The following is a 26,801-nucleotide window of genomic DNA, read 5'->3' on the forward strand; positions in this document are numbered from 1 at the left end:
TGTTGTTCATTTATTAATATGTCAAGATGTTATAAGAAGGGTTTTATGTACATTTACTTATCTACATACTAGGGCTTCATCCTCCACTTTCTTTTTACTGTACACTTTTAGCCTTGTGTTATTTCATCAAATTACATAATTTAGATAGTATATGAAAGCAAAATAAAAATTTATGTTCTACTACCAGCTTAACAAATAAAACTATATGCAACTTGAAGTCCTCTCTGAAATTCTCTCCAATCATATTCTCTTCCTCTCCCCTCAAGTAACTACAATCCTGAATTTGGTATTTATATGTTTCTCAGATCTTTCTTTATTATTTTCCATTTATTTGCACATATCTCTAGACAAACTATAATCCTATCTTACTGTCTTGATTTTTAAAATTTTATATGATTGGAATTGTGATGTATGAGTTCTTCCATACTTCTTTTCTCAGTGTTAAGCTTGTAAGCTCTATCTATGTTGCTTCCCGTAGCTCTATTTTATTTTTCATAAATGAATTTTTAAAAATACTATTAAAGTATTATATAATGCAATAAACACAGGATTTTATCATATGTAACTCAAATTCTTATCTTTATATCTATATACCATTAAGAAAGTTGCTTAAATTATTTCAGCCAGTTTTCTTATCTCTAGAATGCAGTGATAACATTCTTTATAAATTAATTTTGATATAATGATATAAATATGAAGATATATATACATACATATGTACAATATTATATATTTGGAACATAGTAAATGTTCATTCTTTTCTATATTGTTCATTTTTTTCATACTGTTCTTTTTTCTCTAATTTTTTTAATTAGTTGTGATTACTATACATGCTTTTTATACAAAATTAACCTTTTGCCTTCTTGGACATAAGAAGGCAAAGAAATGAGAAGAAAACATTTCTTTCTGACTGTAGTTCTGGGAGGTGGTTCAGCAGCTTGATGTGATAGAAAGGTACCTGAGCTATGAACTCAAATTAAGGATGTGACTTCCAGCTCACCTGTTCATTGGTCATGTGACTTGGCTAAATTACTTAATTTTTCTTAAAAGCATGCCTTTTCATGCTAAAATGGAAATGGAAATACATGCTACTCAACTGATAAGGGCTCTGTGATGATCAAATTAAATCAGTTTAGTACAGTACTAAGCATTGTTCCAGCCTTATAGTAGACATCAATTACTAACAGTTTTCCCCTTTGTTGTTCATTTATTAATATGTCAAGATGTTATAAGAAGGGTTTTACGTACATTTACTTATCTACATACTAGGGCTTCATCCTCCACTTTCTTTTTACTGTACACTTTTAGCCTTGTGTTATTTCATCAACTTTCATAGCTTAAGCAGTCCTGGTCATTCCTAAACCTATTTAGTGGACTACAACCTCACTACCCAACTGTCTGTTGGAAAATTTATGTGTCCAACTCTTCACCAACTCTTTTTCTTGCTTCCTGGTTTACCCATATTTTGTTATGTCTAATATTATTTTCTCACTATCTCATCATATTCTCAAAATACCAGTAGGTTTTTGTTTTGGTTTCATTTTGGGTTTTGGGTTTTTTGGTAGGAGTGAAGAAAGGAAGACTTTGAATTACCCAAATCACAACCCTAAATCTTCTGTGATCCCTCCCAACCTCATACTACTACTTAGTACTATTGACTTTAATGTTTAAATATCTCTAGAATATTTTCCTCCTCATCATATACCTATAACTGCCTTATTTAGGCCCTCATCACTTCTGAGAGACAACAAATGGTATTCTATTCAACGTATTCCTTGCCTCTGATAGGCATTCAGCCTATCAATCCCCCCACTAAATCTCATCATTACTCTTGGCAAAATCTTTAAATATTTCTTTTTCTGCAGAATAGCATCAAACACCGTAATAGTGTTAGAAATGTCCTATATGATTGAGATTTTAACAGAATTTTTTAAAAGCCTTATATAAATCAGATTGTGCATAGCTTTGACTTGTCACCTGACAAACTGTCCATTGTATTCAAAGTCCTTGTCATATAGATACTTGAGTTTCTCAAGTGCATTATGTGGGATCCTGCCTCCCTGCAAAGGCCAGTGTTCTCTTTGGCCTTTGAGCATTTACCAAAAATGCTTTTCTCTTCAAGCCTTTTCTTCTGAGACTAAGCTGTGGGAGGAAATGAATTAATGTTTCTAAAATTCTTACTGTGTCAGGAACTGTGTTAAGTGGCATAAAGATACTGCAATATTTAAATGTTGTAATAACTCCATGAGGTTGATAAAAATCCCCATTTTAGAGATAAGGAAATTGAGGCAGGATTTAAACTCTCATTGACTGACTACAAAAACTGTATGTTTGAAAAATTTTTAATCTTTCAAATGTGCTGTAAGTGATTTATCCAGTTTTCACAAAACCTAAGAAGATACATATTCACCTTGATTTCTATGTAGTAAAACTGATGCTCATGAACTATGAATGGTGTGACCAAGGTCACAAACTTAATTCAGCAAAGCCTGAGTTTAATATCAAATTTGTTAAGCATTAAAGCTCATGTTATTTCCATTATAACACCCAATGTCTTTAAATATCACCCCTCTCAATGGATAATTTTCTAATGCCCCCATGGGTAGATGGTAATGCCAATATTTCTTCTCCTGCTATGCCTCATGTAGTAGAAAAATAAAATAATTAACATTTACCTAGCATGACTTAACATACAGACATAGTTCTACATGCTTTGGTAATTATCTCATTTTCATATCTCAGTGTATATCATAGTAGCATATTCATCACTGCATTAATGTGTTTACCTGTTTTCCTCACACATGAACATCTTGGAGGCAGCCACTGATCTGTAGATATTTGTTTTCCTAGCATTTAGTGTAATTCCTTGCAAGTAGAAGGTATACAAAAAATGCGGGTTTTTAAAAATTATAATAATGAGGTATGATTATGGAGTGGCTATGGTATTGATAGGACACAGAGAGAAAAGTAGAAAGAATGGCATAAATCTCAGAAAACAAATGCAATCTTCTCCCACAGTACTTACCCCCTTGAGCTCAAGAATGTAGAAACTTTAGTAGGCTAAATTCTTTTCCTAACTTTTAATGGCATTATTTTTTTATAATGGAGAGAGATTATGCATTTTTCCAAATGACAGTAGTCAGGTTGGGTAATTATACTTCTTCATAGATATCACAGATTTAACAAAGAAAATATATTTTGATTTATTCCCAAATTTTTATTCATTTTATTGACCCTATGTGCATTACAGAATTCACTCCCCATTTCACATGCACTATAAATTCAAAGTATTGGAAAGCCTCTTGATCTGCAAAGACACCACATCTATCTAAAGTGGACATCTCTGTTTTCCATCCATTTGAAAAGATCAGTTAAGTGTTTTGTTTTTTTTTTTTACTCAGGCATAGCCAGATTTCTGAAAAATGAAAGTTGGCTCTTTATTACAGCCTTGGGCTTTGTTTTATCTGAGAGTACAATTATCTGCTTTCCCCTATCATTTCCATTCAAGGCTGACTTGCTGCCTCTTTTCCTTGATTTCTTTGGGATTTACTATCTCCGTGGTTTTTCTCATGCATATCTTTCTCTCCTTTACTGGTTCCTAATCTTGATCTATTCTAGATTGATGATGATGATGAAGAAGATGTGGGGTGCTTGTTTCTCATCTCTCTCTCCATCCTCAGACAATTGAATTGTGAAAATCTACCAAGCAGGTGCAAAGTTGCAGTCTTCATTTTAGATTTGGATCATGGATATTTGTATGTGAGAAAAGATACTGGCTTTTGTCCCACTCACTGTAGAAAGAGAGATAGACTCAGCTAATGTTCTTCTTAGCCAGCTGGCTATGCATTGTTGAATCATGTAATTTCAAGGAGCTTACATTTTGAATGCTTACATTTGTAATTAATGTGGGTTATGTCAGTAATTTAGGTTTCATAAATGATGGTATTCTATATCTTTGTACCCAATGAATTTCAAAATTTTCAAATATCTACTATTTTTAAATGAGATATTTCTTCCTATTAAATTGCTTCTATAGATGATTAAACTAATGAAAATTCTGTAATTTTTAAAATGTGTGAGGCATTTCAATCTTTAATTTAAAGAATAAAAATATTAGTCTTAAGAGAGATAAATATTATAAAATAAGGTATAATATGTGTTTTACTTTAAGTGTATTTGTTTAGTGGCAATATGTGCAAATATAAGAATATAAGTTACCCAAGGGCAGAACAAAACACTATGGAACATGGAATACATAATAGATAAAGTAATTGTAATTTCTCAGAATTCCATTTAGAACATTTTAGCATAATCTTTAGCAGTCACTTGCAATTGTCTCCTCTGTGGTTTAGCAGGGATTATGCTCAGTGGTTTAGTGGGGATTGTGCTTTACATACACTTGGAAGGAAAACATACTTCGCTGGACATTCCTGAACTCCGTTCTTATTGTTATCAGCATCTCTACTAAACTTGAAGGCTGATATCAGCTATTATTTTTTGTTGACTAAAAATTACCGTGACCATGTCTTCTCCAAGGAAGAATTGGCTCTCTAGAGCATAAATGTCAGATGAGAAACTTTGGTTATACTCTGACTGTTATTCTTTAGTCTTGAGCTGTGAACCTGAAGGTTTCTCTCTAGTTTTACAAATGATAAGGTGCAATGACATAGAAATATCAATTGAGTGTGTGTGTGTGTGTGTGTGTGTGTGTGTGTGTGAATGTGCGTATAAAAAGAGACTTTGGGAAGATATGGATTTAGATGTCTTAATGACCTTAACAGAATCATGTTCAGTCCTCTTTTGGTGGAAAAATAAGACAACTAGTCTTCACATCCAACACACTTTGAAAAATGGAAAGCATTTCTTGTATAGATATATATGCCTTTACTGTTTTGCACGGATCTCCTGCCATAGTGTTTTTATAAATACTATTGTGACATTTTAAAATGCAATCTGTGTTTTCCCTTGATGAATATTAGCATAATTAAATGCACGTTTTGTTTTAAAGTCTGCATTTTTTCAGTCAGTGAAAACAATGGTGTGTGCTTAGAAGCTTAAATTCTAAGAGAAAGAACCCTCAGAACCACTGACACACCCAGAGTAAAGGTGTTTATGGTCCAAAGTAGTTAATATTGATGAGCATGTACCTGCTATCACGATTTTTCAAAAGATAACCCCTTCCACATTATTGAAATGAAATAATTTTTTATTTCTAAATTAAAGTCTAAGAAAGATTATTGAAATGAGCCCATGTAAAAACTCCTATACTTTATAGCCATTTATAACTCTCTTTGATTTATTTATTTATTTTCTTAATTTTTATTTAGCCTTATTGATATTCCAGAAATGATAGGAAAAATACAACTCTGTATATCTCACTTACAATGTAAAATATTCAGCCGAAATCTGCAGGAAGTATTTCTTTTGAATAAAAGAAAGCAGATGCTGTAGCATTTCTGCCAAAGAGAGAGTCCAGTTTAAATATTCTGCAGTATGCAAATGTCATCTCCTCCGTGTGAATGTTTTACCCGAGTGGATGCTGCAGGGTTGGAGGCTTCTGCCTGTGATTTAGGTTGTAATTTTATTTGTGGAAATAAACCAATCGCAGAGCTCCAGTTGTCTTAGTGGTGAGGTGATCAATAGCCCATTACTGGATAGAACAGCGACTACAGGAAGTGCATTGAAGATTTTAATGCATGAATTATGCATGCGGTGCTCATTCTTTAGTCTCCGAACAGAATGACAGGGTTTGTGAAGTCTCCTCAGATAGTTTCTTGCATTAAGTGACTGCAGTGAAATGCTTAATATTTTCAGGCATAGAAGCAGCATTGACTCGGGCCAGCCGAATTTGGAAGATGTAAATCTCCCAGCTCACAGCACAGAATGCGTTATTTGAAAGTATCGCTATGTAGAGAGCCAGCTTTGCTGTCATCTAACCTGCTCTACCCAGAAGGTTGGCTGAAGGATGGGAGCGGCTGTGCCTGCCTCTGAGGTCACAGCGTGAAGTCCTTTTAACTTGCTTTCTGCTGCAGGAGAGAGGCGTATTGTGGTATAACTGCTAGTATATTTGATCAAATGGACAATTTGCAATAGATATTATACCCAGAACGACAGATAACAACACATAAGGTAAGTCCAAGATTTTTTGTCTAGGTTAGGTAATTGTAAACTAGAATGTGCTGAGTTAGGATGATGATGCCATATTAGTAAGGTTGACTCAGACCTCAGTATTGCAATGCCACAGTCAGGGCTCTCAATTGTTATGTTAATGGGAGGTGACTTTATTTTATATGTTTGACAGTATTGGACCTTAGTAGGGGATTTTGTTTTTCATGCAAAAGCTTTTCAAGAATGTACCAGAGCTCAGATGTGTGGAAGACTGCACATTGAGGAGGGGCAGCCCGAGAGTAAGCTGAATCAATAAGTGAAAATTACCTCCTTGTGGGGAAGTTTTAGCAGGGCTGTGGCATCATGTTGGCTCAGATTATTTCCTTAATGGCAGCATTTTCAAATTCTAGTAAAACATGTTGGTAGCCACCAAAAATGCTCACTCCTCCTAGAAGTAGCAGAGAGCACTGACGTAGTCAAATTCAAATATTGTGTTGCATACAAATTGAGCGTGTGGAATTAAAACAATTTGGACTAGCATGTCCTTGAGGGAAGACCTTGCTGTCAGAAACATGACAGTTTGACTTCTACCTGTAGTGGTTTGGTTTTGTTTTTCCACCTATCAAGAATGCCTGACTCCAAAATGTACAGATAGGTAGCATGTTGTGGAATTTACTCAAAAGAGAGTTTTATTTCTTTCTTGGTGTTTTAAAAATTTAACTAAGACAATTGTAGAACTCACTATATTAAAGAGCCAAATAAAATTTACAAAAACTGGAAAACATAGTATTGTATTACTATATTTGTCAGAAATCTTTATGAATGAAAGCTGCTTGCTTAACTAGCATGGCAAATAACTAACAAGTATACATATAATGTTCAGCATGATATGAATTCCTGGACATCTCTTTAGGGTGAGAAAATAGCATTTACAAATATTCAGTAAGAGACTCTAGATACAGTAAAATTCTTTGAGGTTACTTTTCCATAGTAAATTTACATTATTAGTGGATATACATACAAACATACACATACATACATATATAATAGAAATTTATAAAACATAATATACACTATATAATATATATATGTATCTACTTCCTCAAGTATGTTTATTAATTCTGTTTTTAAAAATATATTTGCTAAATCATCTATCAAGAACTGAAATAGATAAGGACAAGAATGTGTTGAAAACTAGGCATCATTTGTTTTTTAAAGAAAGAAATATAGAGCAATGATGATAACAAGAGCACAGGAAAACTACTTTTCTAGCATTTCACAGTGCATTTCAATTCTGCTACAGTGTTACTACATCACTTGGGTTTTCTGTCAACTGCATGGTGGTGCTGTACACAGAAGGCATTACAGAACAGAGAACTGTTTAAATCTTGAAAGCTGATCTCGTTTAGGAATAAGAGGAAAACCACACGTAGACTTTTTCATTAGGGAGGGAAAGAAAGGAAGAAGTAACTACCTATATATCTTAGGAGTCTCCTGATGCTGAGTCATGGTGTTCAGTTCTGTTCAAATTCCTCCTGACTGAGCTGCCCCATGACCAGCTAGTAAAATAGAATCTAGAGGAAAATGAGGAAGAATGGAGGGGAGCTGAAACGTAAAGATATTTATTGCCTAATGACACTCACTAAATTCTGAGTAATGAGCAGAATGGCAGTGCTACTTGTTGGATCTGGGTGAAGTGACAGCAGAATAAAAGCCTCCGTGCTGGATGACAAGATCAGAGCAGTAGAATTAATGGACTAACATGAGGAGAGTGTATAAACAAAGGGATCCGAAAAGCATTGCCTTTGTACTTGTCTAAACCTCTCTGTCTCCCTTCTAGTCTCAACCCAAACCAGTAATCAATCTCATTTAAAGTTCTTGGTGGTCAGATAAGGAGCAGTTCCCGTATCAAGTGAGGGAAATCTGGGGTGAGATGTGCTCCATTTCCAATTCCCACAGCAGTTATACTTAATTTTTATAGGCTATCAATTGGGAAAAACTAACAAGAAATGAATGAGAATTTTTGAATATAAATCTCAATATATATGAGGTGAACCACCAAAATGAATTTAGATAGTGATTGTTATGGCAAGGTTTAATCATATAAGATATATTTGGAAAAGGAGTCTGATGATATTATAAAAAGATATAATAAAAATGAATGAGGGGAAATAGAATGAGAGAGTAGTGAAATATAAAATATGAGATTTTAAAAAGACAAATGTACTTAATTCATAGTTGCTATATATTGTTAATGCTTCTTAAAAATCAATATATAAAATTCTGAAATAACATGTTCATTAATGTAAGGTTTTATAATTTACTTTAAAATTGAATTTTAAAAGTGACTTAGTAGAGTGAGAAATAAGTTGACAAGAATATTTTAAAATGGTAAGCTGTACATTTCTTATAAGGAATAAATACTGATGTAGTTAAGGGATATTTGTACTTATAATAAATCTAAGCTGGGCACAGGAGCTCATTTCTACAATCCCAGAAACTCAGGAGGTTGAGGTAGGAGGATTGCTTGAGCTCAGGAGCTTGAGACCAAGCAGGGCAACACAGTCATAACCTGTCTCTACAAAAAGTAAAAAACGTAGCCAGATATGGTTGCCTATTCCTGTAGTCCTATCTGGGATGCTAAGGCTGGAGGTTGCTTGAGCCCACGAATTCGAGACTGCAGTGAGCTACGATCGTGCCATTGCACTCCAGCGTGGGTGAAACAGTGAGTGCTCATCAAGAAAGAAAGAAAGAAAGAAAGAGAGAGAGAGAGAGAGAGAGAGAGAGAGAGAGAGAGAGAGAGAGAGAGAGAGAAGAAAAGAAAAGAAAAGAAAAGAAAAGAAAAGAAAAGAAAAGAAAAGAAAAGAAAAGAAAAGAAAAGAATCTAAGTAGAAAACTTTATGCGTGTATGTGTACATACATATGCACACACACAATATTTAACTAGGATTATGGAAAAGGTGTAGATCACTTACAGAAGATGGAAGAGAAAACTTAAAAGTATTTGAAGAATGATAATATACCTGTTTTTAAAAGCTATAACACATATACAAATTAATTATATCAGAGTTTGTGTTTGCATGACAAGGAAACTTCCCATCGAGTTCTTCAGAAAACAGTCCTGAAGCTTTGTAAAATTCACATAAAACTTTTTCATATGAATCTATAACAGAGTGATGACAGGAGATTCCATCTTCTTTTCCCTCTCATTGGAGAAAATGATAAAATTATTTCCTCCTCAAAATATTTTCCCTGAGTAATTAGCTTATAGCAACATCTCTCTTTCAGATATGCTCTTAGGAGTTGACTCTGAGGAGTGTGTCATTTTAATATAGCTTCATGAATGTTTAACCAACATATTTCCTATTATAAATGCACCTTTCACCCCATTTTTCATTGTTTAACACTCTTTCCTCTCACGAGACAACTCAGTGCAACAAGGAAGTGTTTATTAAGAATCTTCTGGTGTGATTTTGCCAAGTACTATGGTTCTGTAGATGCAAAGGAGGATGAAGACCCTGTGCTTTCTGGGAGCAAAGAAATCAAATACAGGGGGGAAAAGGTACAACATAGGGTCAGCTGAAATATGTGGTAAAAAGTTTTACTATCATAGGAGAAATAAGGACCCATATTCAAATTTTAAAATGGAACCAGAACTAAGACTATGCATAAAGGCACGGAAGAAAAAATTAACACTATATATTCTAATGTTAGGACTGAAATGGAGGGATTGGATGGGTTCAGTAGAGAATGAACAAGGTGGGAGCAAGTTATTAAGACTTTGATTGCCAGAATAATATGTTTAGACTTGATTTTATTAAGCAGTGGGCACCCACAGACCTTATCTAATCCTACAGGAGGGATTTTATGCTAAAAAAGTTTATGACCCGTGAATCAGCTAAATTCTCAACATTTCTTTTTAATGTTTCTCAATCCCAAATTAAATATACTCATGCACGGTATAATGATGTTTCAGCCAATGAGGGACCATATGTACCACAGTGGTCCCATAAGACTATAATATCATATTTTTACTGGATTGTTTCCATGTTTAGATACACAAATACTTTTCCATTTGTGTTACAGTTGCCTACTGTATTCAGTACAGTAACATGTTGTACAAGTTTGTATCCTAGGAGCTCTACCATATAGCTTACGTGTGTAGTAGGCTACACAATCTAGGTTTGTGTAAGTACACTTTATGATGTTTGCACAATGACAAAAATCACCTAAGGATGTATTTTACAAAATTTATTCACATAGTGAAGTGATTCATGACTGTATTGTATTAACCACATCTTTTATTTCCTATATTCTGATGCTTTAGCTTTGCTGACCCTGGAGGGACTGTTCCTCCTTAATCATCTCAGGGACAGGTACCAGACGACTGGTGATGGCCCCTGTGCTCCAGAACCTGTTGAAATTATTCAAACTAGCCAATCCTAAAACACTCCCCCTGCTTCTCTCATTCCTTCCTCTCATTCCTTCTCCTCTCTCCCATTGCCCCCTGACCAGCCTCAGTGCTTCTCCACGTGGCTTCCATGGCATGATGTGCCTTTTCTCTCGCGATTTGTGAGTAGAACAAGCTGTCTTTCCGATGGCAGTCCTCTCCAGATTTGTTGTCCTTAGCAAATCGAAATAATAAACCCCATATCAAAACAAGCATGAAAAACAACTTTGAAATTTTAATACAAATTAACATAAATAGCGATATTATATTTCCAGTACTTAAATCAGTCTTGTTTTTAATCATTACCTGTTTATTAAACTGTTACCTTATTTTGAATTTAAGGGTAAATTCTGAGCGACTCTCCTATAAAAATAAGTTTAACTATTTTGTAAGCTGTGGTTGATAGAGAGAGGGTATATCCTCCAGAAATATTAATAGACAATTAGAAGTTTTCAGTCTTATGATAATATATATGTCTAAAGTTTTAAATATTTTTATGAGACTGCTTTAACTCGTGGTATGTCATATCTACTACATGTAAACAAGCATATACTTTGTCAAACAGCTAAATCAATGCTGAGGGAAATATTTTTATACTACTTGAATATAAAATTTTGAAATCTTGAAATCGTAATTACCAAATGCTAGTATTGTTTACATAATCTGTTTGATATCTGGTAGGCAACTATAACATGCATGCTAACTAAAAAATATTTCTACTAAATTAAGCCTGTGAAACTGAATTGAACTGTCTTGAGAATGTGATGTCCAAGAAAATATTGTTGGAACAATGAGTCAAATATAATTAATCGCAAGACTAGCAAGAATTGGGCCATGCAGAAAGTAGTGCTCTGAAGAATAGATAGCAGAAGACATTAGCTTTATCTTCTGGTGGTGCACTCCATTATCTCAAAACATCACCACTGAAAGAAGTTGAGAACAGTAAATGACTTTAAGGGTTAGAAGAATTCAAACATAAAATGCTTGTTTGAACTTTATGGCTTTTAACTTCCCTTTCTACTCCCAGATTGTACTGTAAGTTATTACTGCAATCACAATAGCCCTTTAAGATATAAACTTTTGATAAAGAAACTCAAGTGGAAAATTGGTGATGATTTAGGTTGGGAATAGGTTAGAAAAGATACTAGTCATGCTAGCAGATGGAAGGGCAGCAAGGTAGGTGGCTGTTAGGGAGTCTGGAGGCAGAGCTGTGCCAGAAAGAACATAGGAATTTAAACAGATGGAAGATGATATATTAGTTGGCAGAGAGAGCAGCTGGGTGACAAGCCAGAGAATCTATTGAAGGACTGGTTGGATAGGCAGCCAAGAGGTGAATTAGATGCACTAGTAATAAAAGAAATAGGTCAGTATGAGGGCACCCAAGTTCTATAACAAATAGGTAAGAGTCATAGAAAACAACTACCATTTGTCCCTTTCCTGGAACCTTAGAAAATTACTTTTATTAAAATCTTTTAAAATGTTTTGAGATGATAATGAACAATGATCTACAGAGGAAAAATTTTAGTATAAAATTCAGAGATGCATACAACTGAGGAAATTATTCTGTAAAATTATCACGAACATAAAATTTATTTTATTTCCTACTTTTGGGTTTCCTATAATTTGAATTCTGGCCCTGGCTTAGTTAATATATGAGGATCTGGCTGGAAAATAGTATTGAAACATAATAAAAAATAGAGAATAAGAACTTTAATCTCTTTTAATAAGAGAATTATCAGACTATGGAAAATCCAAATATAATCTTATCATTATGAAAATGCCTTATGTTGTCTTTGTTTATTAAAAGTGATAATAGCAGTGTTTCAGTGAACATAAAGAAAATGATTACAAGTCATTTGGTCTCTCTTCTGCCTTCAGACTTACGGTCCCTTAAATCACCATATTCTTAGGCAATTATCCATACTTACAAGCACTTAGTAAAATTGTGTAATGGAGTTAAGCACTTCTAAAATGACAGCTCTCATTATGGGTTGATACAGAAGTGCCATGCTCAATAATATTTGTAGGAGGTGCTTGGCTTAATATGGCCATACTGATTGACCTTCAGATAGTTACATGGCTCTAAGTGGAAGAGACACTTTCATTTGCCACTTATCTAAATTTAGAATTAACATTTTTTCCTCTCTTCTTCCATGTAGCCTACAAACTTATTTTTCTGAAACTGTCAACTGTTTTTCTCAGACTAATCTTTTGCTCTTTTAATAGCCAAAGCCTTGTTCTTTTATGTCTTCAACTTTGTTGTTTTATTACCAGTATGATCTTTTCTAAATATCTGCATTCCAGTTCAGTTAATCTCATAAACAGAAAAGTACTGTGGATATTTTAATAAAAGAGAAATTGTGTCTTATGCAGAAGTTAATGAAGGGATGAAAATATTTTAAATTATTTTAAGTAATATTCACCATGTTTTCAGATTCCATAGGAACAATAGTATTCCGCTTATCTTGATATCCCCAGCATTTAGTACATTGCCTCGCATATTGTGAACACTTGGTTTACATTTGTCATTAATATATTGATAGTAAGGTTTTCTTGACTCATATATTTAATTCATAATAGTTTTAGTGAAATATACTACAATGAGGCAGTTGCAATAAGAAGAAAGTATTTACAAAAGTAGTGAATATATTTCATATTGTGACTTATTCATAGTTGAAGGACAAGTTATGTAATAGAAACTGTTTAGAAATAAATGACCTGCAAGATAAGCAGAGCTCTACACCAAAAAGAATGTGTCTGGTTGGATCTGGATTTGTATCATGTTCTTTAAAATGTCTTCAAATAATACACTGTTTCTTTGGGATTTCTTGAAGATGTTAAATGCATTGGAAATTCTTGAGAGTAGAATTAAGGTAGAAATAACAATCAAGATATTAAAAGAAGTGATTATTTTTGCCAGAATTCTTAACAAGAAGCATGAGAACATGGCCAAATGTTTACATAGATATATTTGGATGAGACCTTTGAGAGAGTATGAATGCCAAATATTGTTGATTTTTTAATAAATGCCATATTTTAGTCATATTTGTGGGAAAAATGTTTTGGCACAATGACTGTTTTGAAGTTATAAGTGTGAAAAAAATCACAAATATGGTTATTTTCTTTCTGTGTTCTTTACAGCAGTAGGATATAGCCCTCACCTATGAAAATATGAATACCTTTAGGCAAAGTCCTTCCTTTAATTTAAATTGAATCTAAATAGGTGTTTTGTGGTAGTAAAAAAAATATTTTTGGTAATTCAGGAGTGAGATTATTTAGAATTTGTCTCTTTAGTTCTTCATCAGAAATAAAATGAAATCTTAGAATTGGAAGGGTCATGTAAAAATTGTTACTAACCCTTAATTTTTACATGTAGAAACCAAATTTCTAATGATTGATTCTTACTGTCCTAAGGACCTACTCTTTAGGCATACCCACATAAGGAAAATAAGTTTAAAAACACATAGTTAAAAATTTAATAAAACACATAGTTAAATAAATAAAAACATAGTTAAATAAATAAATAAAACACATAGTTAAAAATTTAATAAAATTACTGTAATTTGTTTAAATTGTGAAATTCTCCTTCAGTTTTAAGGTTCTTTGTGTAATTACTTTCTTAGTTTAAGGGAAAATGTTTTTAATGAAAATTTCCTATTGCAAGAAATATTCTTAAGAAAAGGGAACTTCAATGCAAAGAAATCATTCCTCTGTGATTGAAAACACATGGGCCTCTTAGATCTTAACCACAGGAGTAGAATGTCGGGAGGAATCATTCCTGAGCACTGACTAGGAAATGGGGACCCAATGAGACATGCTGAGCAGCAATATAAACTTAGTTCTTCTTTAGGAGAGCAAGTCACGTGTCAATCAACATGCTGAAAATGCTTTGGTTATATTATTAAAAGCAGAAATTTCAGTAATTTATAATTTAGGAATACATAAGAGAAAATGTGTGAAACATGAAATGCAAATTGTGTGATTTTCCATTTGTCATATACAAGATTGATTGGGATTAAATTAGCCCAGTAAAGTGCAGATATGCAATATATATTAAATACAGAAAAACTGTGAAGATGATATTGGCTACAAATTAAATGAAGTAAGAATGAAGAACACAAGTGAATTTAATTTGTTAGTCTCCAGTCTATGTTATTACTTGTTTCACAGCAAAATTACACTTGGTTTATCATGTTTTGTTCACAGAACAAAGCACTATTTAAAGGAAGTAATGAGTACACCAATATGTATTCATTTTGTACTTTCTGCTGGGCACTGTGATAAATGTTTTACATGCTTATTTAAATGTCATCACTGGTATTCATAAATGACAATTTATTGTAACTTACAGTATTGTAATTTACAGTAACATAAAACAATAAATATTTTTAAATATGTTCATAAAAGGCAGCATTTTAATTTTGTTTAGGAAATGATATTTTTGGCATATGTGTCACTTTAATGATTAGTTTTTTAAAAATAATTTAGAATTTACTATTAATAGACCATTACATAATTGTATACAAGTTACAAAGAAACATAGGCTTTATTTATTTATTATTTTTGTTAAGAATTGGAGTGAATTAGTTTGGACAATAAAAAAATATCAAAAATATATATTAGTATGTTAGTATATTTAAAATTAAATATTCCCCATAGGCATTAAAAATGATTCTAGTCAGATTTACTTAATTGGGGAGAATGAATCATGTGGTGACTTTTGTTGTCTAAAATGAATTCAGCAAACACATCTATAAAAAATAATCAGGCCGGGCGCGGTGGCTCAAGCCTGTAATCCTAGCACCCTGGGAGGCCGAGGCAGGCAGATTGCTCGAGGTCAGGAGTTCGAAACCAGCCTGAGCAAGAGCAAGACCCCGTCTCTACTATAAATAGAAAGAAATTAATTGGCCAACTAATATATATATATATAAAATTAGCCGGGCATGGTGGCGCATGCCTGTAGTCCCAGCTACTCAGGAGGCTGAGGCAGAAGGATCGCTTGAGCCCAGGAGTTTGAGGTTGCTGTGAGCTAGGCTGACGCCACGGCACTCACTCTAGCCTGTGCAACAAAGTGAGACTCTGTCTCAAAAAAAAAAAAAAAAAAAATCAGTTTATAGGTGATAGAAAAAATGACTCTAGCAATGGCACTGTAGGGGAAGTTAGGAAAACGGTAAATTCAAACAGGTAATTGGTATGAAAAGGACAGAGAAAATCTATCATCAATTTAAAAAGCAAAGAAAAACAAAATGACAAAGATTGGGCTGAAGTATTAGGAACTCAAATACTTCTATGAAGTCTTGGCATCATTTCCATTCCTCCTCTGTTTTCACCCTAGAGAGCAGTTCGAGAAGGCTTCACCAGAGTCCTTCCCCACCATGACAATGTCCTGCTCATTCCTCTCATCAAACAAGGGCGATTTTGTGAGAGTTTAATGGGAAATCATTAGGCATTCACCTTCCAGTCCTGATTTGGTTCCTTCTGGCCTCTTTTTGTTTCCTAATCTTAAAAACAAACAAACAAACAAACAAACAAAAAACACCTATAAAAGGTATCCATTTTTCTTCAGTTAATAATGTGAAAAAGACTATATTTACATGTATAAATTCCCAAGACCCTCAGTTTTTTAGGGGTGGACTAAATGGCTGGTATCATCGCTTACAAAATTATCTTAATCTTGATGGAGCTTATATTGAGAAATAAAGTTCATATTTTTATTTTTATCTTTTAATTCTATTTTTCCACAAACTTTTTGAAGTTCCCTCGAATTCTTTTGCAATATCTGTAGCAAAGTACTTAAAGTCAGCCAAAGTTTTTTTTTTTAATATTTATATTTCAGAGGGAAAAAACTTGAATTCACTAATGGTTGCCCCTTCTTTCAATTTGTGTCACTTTCAAACATTGTGCTGCCTATTTATGCCAATTGAAAATGTGAACTGAAAATCATTTGAATTTTATTATTTTCAAAGATCTTTAGGGAAATTTTTTATAAAACAGTGAATTTATAATGTGGATAGCAATTAGAATCATATATTCCTAGTTATGTCACAAATACATTTCTTAAATAGGAAGGAGCTTCTAAACTCTACACATTGTCATGTGACCAGTAAGCTTCATGCCTCAACAGAATGGATTCTCAGGGGTGTGATTTGACACCAGAATTAATGTAAGAATTCGTATTAATATATGAAAAATGTATCTGATATTCTTTTAAAAATTTTCTGGAAATTGCTATTTTCCTCAGTTACATTTGTATAAAGTCAAATTTTCTCTTAGTGTTCTTTGTCAGAAAAATGTTTAATTTTATCAACAATTATTCATCTTATTAGATGAGACCTATACAATTGATTGCCTTTTTGTGCATTGGTAGTTAGGCATCTTATAGCTAAATTTTATATTCAATTAAAAGGCAATGTGGTAGTGTGCTCCAGACTAGACAGCCTGATTCCCTTCATACTGGCACTGTGTTTATTATTGTGTTAAAAGTTTTATTGACTAAGTAGGCTATTACAATTTCATTTTGAAAGTATTAGTGTATACATAATGAAAAAAGAAAGGTGAATAATTTATGAAGTAGCATCTAGACCCTCACCCTGTTTTGAGTGGGTCAAGAGATTCAAATACTATATTAGAATTTGTCATAAGCAGTAATCTGACACATCCAGTTTTCTTTAAAGGAGATATAGATGCAATAAAATGAAGAAAAGATATTTCAAAGAGGCTTTTCCAATTAAATTATTTTTTTCAAGGTCTCTCAAGGATGTGTGTCATGTGTCTGGTGCTTAGAAAACATATTTAGTCTTTAGGTCTTCTCAAAGATGAAACTCCTACTGAAGTTGTACTGTACTTAATTATATATGATAGCTTTGTAGTTCAGACAGAATTGAGAGCATCAGCTTTTCTTTTCTTAAAAAAAAAGGCAGTAAGATTTGGTTATAAAGGAGAAAGATGAGATCTTTCCCTATGAATTAATTTTCTTTTCAGACAAAATAACCAAATATTATACAATATAGGAATGTAATGTGATAGTATTTGTGATTGATCCATAATGAGGTATCAAAAGAAAACATCCCTGCACAGTTAGAAGGATCAACAAATATTAATGTAGTAGTATCATCAAACACTGGATTGACTAAAAACCAGAAAACTTGAATTTAGTGCCTTGAGATTTCAGACAAATGGCTTAATCTAAGCTTCAGTTTACTAATCTTCAAAATGAAGATTAGTTATATCTAATTTCTCCAATTGTCAAACTGGTCATGAAGTACAAGTGAACTGTTTATAATCTTTACACATCTAAAAAAAAGGCATAAAGACCAAAAAAGTAAATTTAATATTAGCAACAACAATAAAACCTACACACGTGATTAATAAGGTTGATTATATATATATATATATATATTTATATATATATATATATATAGTCAGTCATTCAGGGAAAGTAAAAGAGGAATAAATGCCAAACATACATTAATGACTGACTCCAAAACAAGCATATTGTAGCTTGCAAATAACCAGTTCCTACAAAACTGATTTACTATAATGCTCCAATCCAATCTATCCTCTGATTCCACAAACATTAATAAGGAAATTGGTTGAAATTTACCAAGAGAAAAGAAGATAACTGGTACTAGACAATATGGTAGTGTATTTGATTTATTCTCAAGTCATTTGAGGAATTTCTATTAAGGAGACTGAGTCTCCATGAAATGCTAACACTTTCTTAAAGACCTTTGTAGCGATTGCTAATGTATAATATGATTTGTATTATTAAAATAAAGATTTTCAAACAATATCTCAGCCATGTCATGTGCAACCAAAGCAAAACGAACAAATAAGGAAAAGCCTGTCTTTTTTTTTTTTTTTTGGTGTGAGCCATAGAACACTATCTTAATGGGAGATATATGTGTATATATATATATATATATGTGTGTGTGTGTGTATATCTATATCTATATATATATCATAAAGAATCAATCAACAAATCAACTTTTTGGGAAATGATAATAAAATAGTACATTTATAAATGCTTATACATTAGCCTTATAAGTGATACTTGTTGAGTTAATTCTATTTAAATTTAAATTGTGTTATTTTACAAAGGCACCCAACAATTTGCTCATTGTTTCTAAACTTCCCTTCCATGGACATGCCTTGTAAACATGCCTATATTGTTCATTATTAAATTTTTAATTTAATAATTAAGTTATTAAATTAAATCAGTAAATTATTAAATTAAATTTCAACTGTTACATTAGATGCATCCCAAACAACGTCCTGCAGGGCTATCCAGATGGAGTTGTGGTGAAAAGAGAGAGTAGTTACTGAAATCTCTATTCCTTTATGTCTCCTAAAACAAAATGGATCTGTTAAAACCCCAATCTATTCTTTGATCATTCTTTGTATTAAAAAAAAAAAGCTTTTAGGAGATGCAAACCCAATCTGAATCCATTATTGTTCCTATTCCAACTGACATAATCAAATTATCCAAAGTGATGTTATGAAAATATGAGCTAGTCTTGAGTACGTTGCATGTCTGGATGAATAAGTATAAGTAGCTTTTGTATTCTTCAGCTGTCTATGAGATTATAGTTGGTGCAGATACATAACAATTGATATGAGGGTTTTATTAATTGTTAATGGGAGTCATGGATGAGGCTATTTATTCATTTTTGCATTATCATTGCACTAAATCTAAACCAATTATGAATTATCCAGTCCCTATTTTATGCTTTTTCATTTTGAAGTTTAAAATACCATATTTGTTTAGTATAAATACAATTTGTTTGGCATTTTGAGGTTTAAAATACCATTTGTTTGGCATAAAACATCCAATTGTCTTTAATAGGGAGTTACTTTCATCTAGATAACTTTCAGATTTTAACACATGAAATGGAAGTATTTTTTCTGGGATTCTGATTGGGATTGTATTTACTATGCAGTGAATCCTTAATTTGGTACAAATCAAGGTCTTTTCCAAAGCCTTTGATTAGACTTCTAATAATGGTGGAAATGGGGCCTTTTTGAATTGTTCTCTGAATCAAAGGTATTAACAGAGTTCCTATGTGCACTGAGTATCAAAAAACACTTTAAAATTAGAGCTTAGAATCAGGTGTGACTCTCTTGTCTTTAGTTTGCATATACCCTTTTCACTTTTCTCTTTCCCTTTCATTGTCCTTGCTTTTTTTCCAGTACACTGGGAATGAAAGCCCCTGGTTTAAAAAAAGTTAAAAAAAATTATATATGTGTGAGCTCATGTGTGCATGAACCTGAAAGTGCTTTAAATCACATTTCACAAAGGAGTGGGTTCTCAGTGTGAAATATGCAATCAAAAAAGAAATTCCATCCATATTTTGGGATTTCCTGAGACATTTATCTTTTAACAATTCTCAGCCTTTCTGGGGTTAGATTTACTAGGGAATTATATGATCATTTTTGTTAAAAAAAACTGCATTTGCAAAGTTGTTATATGTGCTTTATTCTCTCTTTATAATTCCTCAACTATATTTAAAGTTGGTTTCTTATTATTTTATAGATGAGGAAATAGATTCAGAGAAGTTAGCTTTAGGGCTGAGCAGTAATACTTATTTTTAATCTTGGCCAGCTCTATCTGGGTTCTTTCAAGTTCATAGTTTGTGGCTTGGCTTTCAAACTTTTTACCAGATTTCCTAGATACCATTCACTTAACCAAAAATGTTTATTAGTATTTTAAGGATCACATGTGCCTTTTTTTTTAGTGTCATATTGTCTCAATTCTAAATGACACATTTTCTCCTGCTTTAATGTTCTCAAATTAAGATGATACCAAAGTTAATGTCACAATGACATTTTTATCAAAATCTGAAATTAAATTGATAAAATGGTGTTATAAAACTGAGGAAGAACAATTCTTTTGTGTTCTATCCCTATGCCTAGGACATTTTTTACTTGTCTTTGAATTCCCTTTACCTCTACCTCTAATAAAAAAAAAAGTCTCTGCTTTTGTGTGAAAACTCTATATACTTTAAATACTATTTCATTATTTCCTTTCTTACAATTCCTAAAACCAAGGTAAATCTTTACTAATTTTCATAATCTTCTAAATTTATTTTTAACTCAATTTTCTTAGAAGATAATCTTTGTTGCATAGTTTTCTGAGAAGAGTTGATCTAATATCTATTAGTTTTTTAATGAACTTGCTAAATAGCTACTAAAGTTTTCAATAATGGCCAACCTTATTAGAATGTGTTTTCTCCACTGTGTTAATATAAACGTTACCCCAGGTTCAAACTTATTTATATTCCATGACATCATTCCAGTGTTTTTTCTACTAGGAGGGGGGATATATGATTGAGTTTTATAATTTTTGATGAATGTTTTAGTCCGTGCCTTTACTTGTGTAGATTTTGCTGTCAGGAATGACAGGATCTGAAGAGAGTGAAATCAGGGTTGAATAATGAAAAGTCTGAAAAACTGACCCTAAGAGTGAGGGGAAAATGGGAGTAGAAAGCATTCCAAAGGATTACGTTCAAAGGGCTAAGGTAGGCAAGACCTCAGCATAAAGAATTCATCTGTTGTACACTCCAAAATAGCTAGAAGAGAATAATTTGAATGTTTCTAGCATAAAGAAAAGACAGATATTTAAGGTGATGGATATCCCAAGTACACTGACTTATACATTATATGAATGTATCAAATTATCACATGTACCCCTAAACTATGTGCATTTATTATGCATCAGTAAAAAATTGTTAAAAAAAATAATTCAAATTCAAGCAATGTCTCTATTTTCAGTGGATAAACTGAGGTGTTGAACAGGAGACTGAGGCTGAATCCTTGTTGGGTGAACCTAGCCCTCATGGTAAAGGTTAGTGGAAAACTCAACTCAGGGCTCAATCCAAGGCACCCTTTGTGTTTGATGTGGGACCCCAAAATTGTTTCCAACAAGTAATGAAACAGAGGTCATTCATGTTTCCATTTGTCTTGGTCTGGCTTCATTCATTTAGCATGTATTTATTGAACACACACCATATATGAGACACTGTGCTAGACATTGGAGCCCCAGGGTAAATGAGATATACAATCCTGTTTTCCTGTAGAGTCTATTGAGAAACATGGGCAAGAAAATAGATAATTACAGTGAAGGATTTTAGCTTTGATATCAGGAATAATTTGAGCTCCCTCTCTAGCTCCCTCCACTGCCTTTCCTATGCCCCAACCCCTACTGCCCTCACTTTTTGTTTAAATAACTCTAATCATGTCAAACCTTTGGGAATAACTTTTTTTAAACGTAGGAAGTTGTAGAGTCCATTGATCACATGCCTTGGTAGTAAAATGAAGTCCTTGTCTATTTTTACATGACTGAGATGAGGCTTCCCCACACTGCCAAAATTATAATAATTTTCCAAATTTTTTTAGCTTCTATCAATATCATCTCTTTCCCAGCATTCTAGATTTTAAAAGGTTGTTTTTAGAGATTCTTACCAAATATTCTTTGACTCACTATTGAGGTTCTGTTTTATGCAAGGTACTGAAGTAAGACTCAAGGATATAATGGTGAGTAAATAGACACGCTTATATGCTACCTGTCCTTTGGAAGTTTATGGTCTAGCAGTAAAGACACAAGCTAAAATTTAAAAAATTATAAAAATAAATATTTAAGTCAGATCATCATACATGTTAGGAAAGAAATTGCAGAAGTATAGAATTTACTCATGGGATAAGAGTGAGTGGAAGCTAATTTAGATGAACAGAGAAACAATCTTAGTGGAAGTGTGATTTAATTTGAATCCTGAAGGATAAAGATTTATCCAGGCTAAAGCATGGAGGAATAGTTATTCCCATCATCTCATATTAAGTTCCAACCCATCTTCTTGTATTTCTAGATTATAAGTTTGTTCTTGTTTTTTTTTTAAGATGTGAATTATCTTCAGTCTCTAAGTCATAAATCTCTATGTCTGTAAAACTGGATCAGAAATAAGCTGAAGGAAAAAGAAAATAAACAAGACTATCATGCAAAAATATGAACATTTAAAATACGAGGATTTGAGGAGCCAAAGCAGTATCAGCAAGTGAAAGCTTTTGGCTTCCATGGTTCTGAACCGGAAGTTGTGTGCTATTGACCACACATGAAGGGGGTTCTAAATCAGAATTATAGGGCCAAGGAACATTTTCTAAAGCAACTGATTTCAGAATTGAATGCTGAGTGATGATTAGGAGCTAATCAGAAGAGCAGATGGTGAAAAGAAGGAAGTGAATCTGGAGTTAGGAAGGGAGAGGAACTTGAGAAGGAGCCTAGAGGCAGGAGGCCTGGGAAGTCCTGTGGTTCAGTTTCTAGAGGGTGCTGGAGAAAAGTGACAGTGGCAGCATGTCACTGGAGAGGTACAGGGGAAAGGCAGTGAGAAGCCATTGGATTATGTTAAGTAGAGAAGTGAATTGATTGGATTTTTGCCCCCAAGAAATATCTGGCTGTGGTTGCAAAAACACTTTTACATGGAGAATGGCCATGAAACAGGAAGAATACTAGAATGCACTGCAGTTAACTTTGGGGATAGAGAACAATGGCCCAGACTAGCTTCCGCTTCTGGCCAAGGCTGCAGGAAGATGGCTGCGGCCGTGGCTGCATCAGCCCTGGCAGTCACCTTTGGGCTAGTGGTGCCTTCATGCAACCTCAGCATCCTGAGAACATGGGGCCCAGAACAGGTGACACTAGAGCCTTGGGGTGAAGGGAGGATGCAGGGTGAGGTGAGCGGTGCTCCCTGCAGTCTCGCCACCTGGTGTGTCTGGGTCCCACCTGGTGCCTTGTGTTGATTGGGTTTGTGGTGAATATAGCATGGGTTTTGGAGTGGGGGAACCTGAGACCTATCAGGCCTGTCCTATGTATATCCATGCTTGGTCTCTGCCTTCAATTAGTAGCTTAAATACTGTGTTTCCTCAAAAATAAGACCTACCCATAAAATAAGCCCTAGCAGGATTTCTAAGCATTTGCGTAATATAAGCCTTACCCCAAAAATAAGCCCTAGTGATGGGCGTGACTACGCAGAGTATTTGCACAACCCATGCATTTCTCATCTGTCTCCTGAGAGCTCTATTTCTCCACAGGAGAGATTGGGGCCCATGGTTCTAAAGGAAATAGAGTTTCAAGAAATTTAGGATGGAATTCGGGGTTTGGAGAGTTATGATGATGTTCCAGAAGAAGACGACTTAACTATATTTGAATAAATATAGCTTGTTGTACTGTACTTTAAAAAAATAACACATCCCCTGAAAATAAGCCCTAGAGCATCTTCTTGAGGAAAAATAAATATAAGTCCCTGTCTTATTTTCAGGAAACACCATATGATAGCCTTTCAACTTCTGTATAGGCCCTGTGTTATGGGGGAGCAAACTGATGTTCAGAGGAGTTAACTAACTTGCCCAGGGTCACACAGGGAGAAAATGGGAGGAGCGATTCAGACACGTCTGTCAGCCTCCACAGCCTGAGCTTGCACCATCGCCCCAGGCTGCAAGCCACTGCCTGAAAAATGGCCTCATCTGAAAAATGAGGATGAATATCCTCGTCTAATCCTAACTAATTCAGCAAAAGCAACAACTGTATTTTAGGCATTGGGTGGCTGTGAGGCTAAAAAAGGTTATGTTCCTCAAAAATTCTGTAAATCTCTGCTCATGGTTGAAGTGATTGAGTGGGGGAGTGGTTATGCTTTAAAATTGGATCTCACGTGTCGCCATGACCTGAAAAAAAGGGGGTGGTCTAACTGTATATTTGATGCTATTAAGGAATTATTCTTCTTTGGGGAAAGAAGAAAAAAATGACCCAGACCAGTGGTTTTCAAGTCTTTTTCCTTAAAACAATTTTGTAATGTTATATTTCTTCTCATATTCTTATCGGTTGGCATACATATTCATCATAAGTTTAAATTGCAAAAAAAGTAATTTTTAGCATATTGTAAATTTTGACATTTAAAAATAAATCTGTTGTATCACTCTTAAATATATCCATAAAAGTCTGAGTAATATCAAGATTCAATGCTCATGATAATCCATTTAAAAATAATTGAAGTAGCTGTTGTAGAACTCTAAAAAATTTTACGAAGTTATTTTATTTTTGATTTATATATCCATCTCCATGGATTTCATCCCGTTATTACATATCTTATGCTCAGAAATGCTTAATTTATTATCCTAGCATATATTTCAGTTATAAAATATGTTTATAATTTAATTTTAAAAATTTCCTATAGTTGTAAGGTTTTAAGTGTTAAATTGTTTTCTAGGATGAGTTGTCAACATTTTTAGTAATGTACAATTGCCTAAAGCTACATAACTACATTTCAATTTTGAAAACTTGTTCTTGACAAAAGAAGTATAACTTTATTGGCAATGTTTTGCTTAATGTAACAGATGGGCTTTTAAAATTTTAATTAATTCCTCTACCTTTGGATGAATATTACTTATTGCCAAAATGAGACAGGGTTTAATATTAATTCTGTTTTGACTTTTCATTTTTATAGATGTGTTTTAGTAGATGGAGATGAAGAGTTGGATATAATAGTGTCATTCAATTATTTGAATTCCTTCTGATCATATGTAAAAAAATCACATAGTGATCCATCTCAAAATTTATCTTTAATAATTTATTAATTTTGTTGAATGCAAAGAAATGAAAATTACCTGATTTAAAAAATAATTTATTTAATATTCATTCACTTTCTCAACAGCTATACCAGTATTTTTCAACATTTATATCAGCTGTCTTTTTGTTTGGTGCTCTCAAAGTATTTACATTCTGGGTCAATGCACATGAACTTCTGGGTGGGTAAGAAGTCTGTCTTTCCTTTGGAAAATAAGAGGAAGGTAACTAGGAAAGGGGAGGTTGAAAAGTATAGCCTACACTTCTGTTATACATATATCTTCAGTTGACTTTCTAAAATATCTTCCCCAGTACATCTTGGGAAGGATTTTTGTACCCTTAAGAGTATGTATACACCAGTTTGAAGACTACTCAGTTAGGTTAAGGCACTGACAACGATTGTGGAGGAAAATATAGAAAGGTGTTAGAAAAAAAGAGAAGTATAAGGTGGAAAAAAATCCATAAATTTTGGTGGTCTATTTGACTGGGAGCATATGGAAAAGTTAGAAATTGAGAAGACTGGAGTACATTTTAAATATTCCTCCAGAGAGTGGAAAATAACTGAATGAGGAAACATAGAACAATTTGCCTGGTATCTGGAGATAATAAATTCATACTGCTGATCTGCAAAGCTGTACAATTTTCTCTTCAGTCATCAGCCACCAGGGCGAAGGTACCGAGAAGGCACAGGTTGAGGGCTTTGTATGCAAATTTCAGGAAGTAAATTTTGAGGGATATGAGATGAGTGTGAATTATTAAGAATGAAAATGATAGCATAGAAAATTAGCTTAATTTTTCTGGACAAGATAAAATAAAAGTATACTCAAACAGAGGAAGTATACGTAGTAGTACAGGAAGATTTGCCAGAGTATGTCAGGAAGGTAGAACTTGAGAAAAGGTCCAGAGGCAGGGGGCCTGGGAAGTTCTGCAGTGATAAGGCAATCTATATCCAAAGGTAACTTGAGAATGCATAGATCCTGAGGGGGGAAAATCCCTTGAGATCAAAGCAAAGAAAGTTACCATAAAAATAATTAGAATGACACCTTATTTTATCTAGGGAGAAAAAAAGCATTCTAACAGTCTAAACTTTATCTCTCTCTCCCTATCTACCTATCTCCAAGGTTTTGAAAATACATATTTAAAGCAACCATACAATTTATAATACACTGGAAATAATATTATTTGAAACTATTTATATATAATTCAATAAGAGTTTAGATGTCACCATATAATATGCAAAGGGGTATATACCTATATCGAAAGTATTTTAGGGAGTTTGTAGGAAAAACTTTGAAGATGACTGAAATGAAATACTGAGAACTAAGAGACTAAGTTTAGAGAGGATAGTGTTTATCTAGATGCTGGTTAATGTATGGTGTTGAATGATGGTGGTAGTAGTTTAGAGACAAAAATTAAAGATTAATCTACATAATTTTTCCAAAAACTTGAATGAGTATGAGTGTTCCAAAGGTGTACATTTAATGACCTAAGAGTTGAAAATCACAAAGACAGTGTGGGGAATGATGCCTTTTTATGTGGAAAATAATTTGATAAATTCATCTTTATTTACCACATTCTGGCTTGCAAAGGTTTGATCACAGTGGAGATGCCCCGTGAACCTTGGCAAAAGTTGACAGG

At 33.4% G+C, this 26,801-nt stretch overlaps 1 protein-coding gene across 7 annotated transcripts in view; it reads left to right on the forward strand.

Annotated features, from left to right (window-relative positions):
• Positions 1 to 26,801, forward strand: part of CNTN1 (contactin 1) — a 340,010-nt gene that overhangs the window by 120,177 nt on the left and 193,032 nt on the right. For 2 of the 7 annotated variants that reach the window (XM_076007181.1, XM_076007185.1), the window contains exon 3: positions 5,815 to 6,129. The exons of the other annotated variants lie outside the window; for them this stretch is intronic. The gene's annotated coding sequence lies outside the window, so the exon portion shown is untranslated. The remainder of the gene's footprint in view (positions 1 to 5,814; positions 6,130 to 26,801) is intronic. 7 annotated transcript variants of the gene reach the window in all.

The sequence above is a fragment of the Microcebus murinus genome, chromosome 10 (assembly GCF_040939455.1).
Source record: "Microcebus murinus isolate Inina chromosome 10, M.murinus_Inina_mat1.0, whole genome shotgun sequence".
Lineage (NCBI taxonomy): Eukaryota > Metazoa > Chordata > Mammalia > Primates > Cheirogaleidae > Microcebus > Microcebus murinus.